At 44.2% G+C, this 5,256-nt stretch overlaps 1 long non-coding RNA gene across 1 annotated transcript; it reads left to right on the top strand.

Moving 5' to 3' along the window:
- The first annotated feature begins 732 nt into the window (after positions 1–732).
- On the top strand, positions 733–1,233 carry LOC143773814 (uncharacterized). Its single transcript, XR_013215378.1, has 2 exons — positions 733–932; positions 1,039–1,233. It is a non-coding gene; the product is annotated as an uncharacterized LOC143773814 (long non-coding RNA).
- Positions 1,234–5,256: the final 4,023 nt, after the last annotated feature.

The following is a 5,256-nucleotide window of genomic DNA, read 5'->3' as shown; positions in this document are numbered from 1 at the left end:
CTCATCAAATCCGAAAACATTGTTATACCTGCATTTTTGCTGCGGATTTGACTGACTCAAATGAAGTCAATGGGTGAAAAACGCTGCTGAAACGCAAAAAGAATTGACATGCAGAAAAAAAACACACTGCAAATACTTCAGTATATATTTTCCTTATCATGTGCACAAAACTTCAGGATTGTCATTAAATAAGCTTGCATAAGGATTCCATAGCGTTTTGGCCCATTTCTGCACAGAAAAAACAATGCGAAAACGTGTGTGCACATAGCCTAAAAAGTACAAAGAAAACTACAGTGTGACTGTCAAAAAAATCCCTAATGGAAAAATAACAAAGTTTTGTGTCTCTGAAATGGCAACACCAATCAGGCCTTTTTTTTGTTTTTTTGTTGTTTTTTTATATTCAATTTTTGTGAAATCCCTGTTAAAGAAAAACTATATAAAACAACCTTTTCTTTCTGTTTGGTTACTGATTGTCCAGAAAGTTGACTGAAAGCAACAGAGGAGGTAAATAAACTATACCAAAAATTTGGGGAGTTTAATATGCCATATGATAACTTTGTGTATATATGTAATATGTGTGTGTATATATGTGATATATACATTATATATATATATACTGTATATATGTATATATAAACAATCTTTTTACTTGAGCAATTCTGTTAATGAACCATGCCCACCACCATATTCACAAACAGAGCGGCCAACCCTACCTGCCAACATTCCCTTACATCATACAGGTGACCTCACAGCTACTAGGCAATGAGAGAGCGTCCTACGTGTCATAATGGCCTCAGAGTGTAGGACATTCTACTGGCAGCCCACAAGTTATTAGCAACCCGCCTGGTACCATCAAGACATCATGGCTTCTCACAAGAAAAGCAGAAGATCCTATCCCAGAAGGAGAAGGACTCGCAGACCCCATAAAATGGGTAAATGTTATTGAGCCCACACTAAACAGTATAACCTCCATTATAATGTTGTACATGTAATTCTTGGCAATGGGCAACCTTATATTTATACTTTGGCTTCTTCTAGGTCATAAACGTAGACACCGTTATTCTTCCAGAAGACGGATGTAACACAAGAATAACCTGTTACTGCTGTCACCGATGACCGCTTCCCTCCTGAGCGAGTCCACTGGGGAAGTTGGACACAAGAAATTTAGAGCTTCATAATCTGTCACCAAATCAGCAGCAGGGCACCGGCATGAAATAAACGACCATGAGCAGATTGCAGTCTCTTCTCTCTTAGTTTTATAGAACTAAAATTATGTAGATAAAATAAAGTAAAATAGGACTTATAGTGGATATAAAAACTCTACACACCCCTGTTAAAATGCCACGTTTTTATCATGTAAAATACAAATTATTTTAGAACTTTTTCCACTTTAAGGCTGTGTGCACACGTTGCGTTTTTTCACATTTTTTCGCTATAAAAACGCATACATTATGCATCCCATCATTTTTAATGCATTCTGCAATTTTTGCGCACATAATGCATTTTTTTCTGTGAAAAAACGCATCGCGGTAAAAAACGCAGCATGTTCATTAATTTTGTGGATTTTTTGCGTTTTTCCCGCTATTTAATGCATTGGGAAGCTCCAGAAAAAAAGCATCAATAACACGCAAAAAAAGCGTCAAAAGCGCAAAAAAAACGCTAATGTGGTTGAAGAAATACACAAACCGTTAAACTGATGGGCGGACTTACCGCATGTGCAGCTGCACAGGGGCCCAAGAGGACAGGGGGCCCAATCAGCTGCTGAAATATATTGTTCTTTCATAGAGCTAGAGGAGAGGAAGGAGCCCGTACCCGAGTCTTTTGCTGTCAGAGAGGGGCTGCACTCTGCAGAATATGTCAGGAGTGGCCCGCTTCCTCTCTTCTGAGTTGATGCTGCCTCTTGCTCTATGATGCAGGAGACCGGAGTCCTAGACACGCCCCTGGGATCCCTGTACACGCCCCTGGGATCCCTGTACATGCCCCTGGGATCCCTGTACATGCCCCTGGGATCCCTGTACATGCCCCTGGGATCCCTGGACACGCCTCTTTGAAGCCTGGACACACACCCGGCTTCTCTGCATTGTGCAGGCAGGAACAGGCCTGGTAAGTATGGCGGATCTCAGCCAGTCCTGTCTCCTGCCTCCTCACTATCTCTGACTGCAGCTGGGGACAGCCTTCCAGCAGTCAGTACATCTGACACCTCTGCTGCCTCCTGAGCAGTTCTGACAATTGAACAGCCTAATGTTCACGTGAGCTATCACATCAATCCCTCCTGCCCCCTGTAGCTACCTCCACCACCTGTACTGAGGGGGCTTCTTTGGAAAACCGCAGCACTGGTCCATTCAGAAGCAGCAGCTGCAGTGTGAATGCTGCCTGAGTGGCCAGTGCAGCCATTCCTCAATAAAGACCCCTCAGTACAGGGATGGTAAATGGCTACGGGGGGGAGGTTGATGTGATGGCCGAAGTTCACATGGGTCAGACACCTGCCAGAACGTCTCAGAAGGAAGAAGTACTGACTGCTGGGAGGCTGTTCTCTGCCACTATCAGAGGTAGTGAAGAGGCAGGAGACAGGACTGTCTGACAACCTGAGATCTGGCCAGTAAGTGCTGATGGAGGACTGAAGACCCCCAGGATGGAGCTGATGGAGATGGAAGAATGCACCTGCCAGAGGGACTTCATAAAACCTAATAATGTGGTACCACCAATCAGTTTGAATGTGCAAATAGCAAGGTAGGACTGTAGTTAAATAAAATATAACTTTTAATTTACTCTATTAAAAAGAGCCTGACAGACTCATAAAACCAACATAGATTTCCAAAGCATAACAAACAACGTACAAATACTAACAGATGCTCCCAGTGAGCTCTGCAAAAGCTCCAGCATGGTGACAAACAATACACCTATTCTCATGGAAATTTACACCATACGAAAGGTTTTTTTCTGTGTTTCCTCCACAGCCTGTATATAATGAGCTTTATAGCAGGTCAAAGCAATGAAGCCATTAATAATTGCTACTGAAATATAGGAACGATCTCACCCAAGATATAAGTTCCTTGCTTCACAGCGTTATATGGGATGAATTGCGATGTCCGTACATATGAAGAGGCCCTCTGCGTGCCCGTTTAAAGCCTTATTCCTCTGGATTTCATCCCACCGATTGTTACTTCCTCCCTCATCGTGAATTCACGATGCAGTACGGCGCCGATGCCTCCAGAGGTAGCAGGTATACCAGCGCACCCTTTTAGCAGCCCTTTGCCCCCGTCCCTGGCACTCTTCCTGGCTTGGTTACCTACTCCCTGCCTTTTCCTCCACAGCGCTATTGTCCCTGCGAGTACCTCGCCTTTCTGCAGCGTTTATCCCCTATACCTCTAGGCGATCCAAGGTAACATCTCTTATATTGAGGGTTTGATTCCAGTCTTTGGGCTTTAATTGGTGCCTCACGGTATTTAAGCATATCCGTTCTGTTATATTTCTTTAGGCGTCTTTTGTCTCCTGGACTCCATCTGACATTGGCACCTTAGTGGGCCCATACATATATCTTGTGGCTTCCAGGTATATATATCTTGTTAGGACCTCCAGGGGGGCATATTACCTCTACTATGTACACGGCACTATGTGGTTAGACCTGCATATTCAGAATCGATACAGACGGGTTTCTGGTGGTCACACATAAGGGTTGTTTTGCTATTCCAGCAAGTCCAATAGGGCTTTACGCTTAGTCACCTTGTATTATACCTACACAATGGCATGTGTGTATTTATGTGTCTACATTCTTATGTTTTAGGCAGTTCACCTTGCATGACTCCGCAGCTTGGGAGGTCACCTCATATTTTGTGTCTTTTAAGGGTGGTCTATCAATCAGTATCCCACTCTGACAGTTCGTTGACAAGACTTGTCATGTTCACTTCATCACAATTTTTTCGTTTCACACGTTCACAGTCCTTAGCGTCTCCTGAACGAGGCTCACGACTCACGCAACACCAGGCCGGATCCACTCAGACCGCCACAGTTGTTGTTTGTCACACGACCAGTGATGTTGTTTTCATTATTTTTTAGCAGAATGTATCATGTGAGTATTTATACTGTGCATCATGTATTTTGTCTAAAAATCTTGTTGTATTTTTGCATATGTATTTCAGTACTCAAAAAAACTCTTCTGATGAAGGTCTTGTGATTAGACCGAAAACGTTCCGTTGCAGTACGCTCCGCTGACCAATTTGCGTCCAGCATCTGACCTTGGTGTGCCTATGACTGGGTGGCATATGGCAGTGACAAGATGAGCGATGGTGGGGATGCCGAAGTCAGCTGGCGGCTCTTGCGCCGATTACAGAACAGGACGCCGCGTGGCGTGGGAGCAGAGAAAGGTGAGTAGAATCAAGGTTTTTTTCATGTGTTGCAGAAGAACAAGACAAATTATCAGAGAACGGGGCATGTAGTGCTATGCCCGGCATGGTGTCCCCTCTTCTCTCCATGCAGGGATGCCAGCTTACTCACCGGCCCATGGCGCTGTCCCCTGCATGCTCCTGCTCTTGCCTTCTCCCTCCATTATGCACGCTGCACTGTGTCCCGACGGTGTGCCTAGGGTGCGTGTGCATGCGCACCCCTGTTCTAAAAGGGGCAGCACGCGCACATGGTAAATACTCCCAGCAAGAGTTGGGAGGCATTTAGCTTAATGTGTGGTCACTTGCAACGTGGCTCCCAATCAATAGCTTGGAGACATCTTGTATAAAAAGCACCCTCCCCAATAGGGAGGTGCATGAGCAATCACTATAGTTACAGTGGGGGAAATAGGTATTTGATCCCTTGTTAATTTTTTAAGTTTGCTCACTGGCAATGACATGAACAGTATATGATTTTAAGGGTAGGTTAATTTTAACATTGAGAGATAGAATATCAAAAATAAAATCCAGAAAATCACATTGTGTAATTTATATAAATTTATATACAGCTGTCTATAATGCAGGTAATTAGGAGCATCTAACTGGTCTGTGGGAATCAGAACTCAATGGTTGGCAGGGGATCAAATACTTAGGCCGGAGTCACACACAGCGAGATACGGCCGGGTCTCGCAGGTTAAAACCAAGCTCTGGTGCCGGCTCCATGTATTGCTATGCGGCCGCACGCTCCGCTCTGGAGTGCCGGTGCCAGAGCTTGGTTTTAACCTGAAAGACTCGGCCGTATCTCACTGTGTGTGATCCCGGCCTTATTTCTCACTGCAAAATGCAAATAGATGTATATAATTTATACAATGTGATT

The sequence above is a fragment of the Ranitomeya variabilis genome, chromosome 5, assembly GCF_051348905.1.
Source record: "Ranitomeya variabilis isolate aRanVar5 chromosome 5, aRanVar5.hap1, whole genome shotgun sequence".
Taxonomy (NCBI): domain Eukaryota; kingdom Metazoa; phylum Chordata; class Amphibia; order Anura; family Dendrobatidae; genus Ranitomeya; species Ranitomeya variabilis.
Note: the sequence above shows the minus strand (reverse complement) of the source record. Positions and strands in the feature narration are given on the sequence as shown.